Source organism: Cystoisospora suis (genome assembly GCF_002600585.1).
Source record: "Cystoisospora suis strain Wien I chromosome Unknown contig_6556, whole genome shotgun sequence".
Lineage (NCBI taxonomy): Eukaryota > Apicomplexa > Conoidasida > Eucoccidiorida > Sarcocystidae > Cystoisospora > Cystoisospora suis.
In genome coordinates this window covers 465-664 of record NW_027159343.1, presented here as the reverse complement: position 1 = coordinate 664, position 200 = coordinate 465, and positions in this window count along the sequence as shown.

Sequence of the window (200 nt, the reverse complement as noted above, 5' to 3'; positions counted from 1 at the left end):
AAAAGAAGAAGATAAAGAAGAAGCTCGAGAATGGCGACTGCATGAAGTTGTGGAAATTCTTCAGAGTCTCGAACGCCGAGGCCTCGTTAAAAAGACATGCGGCAATTGGATCCCCACAAACCTAACGAACTCCCCATCCTATCATTCATCGTCTTCTTCATAGGTGTAGGGCTTCTCGTCTATTTCTCCTCCTTCTTCTC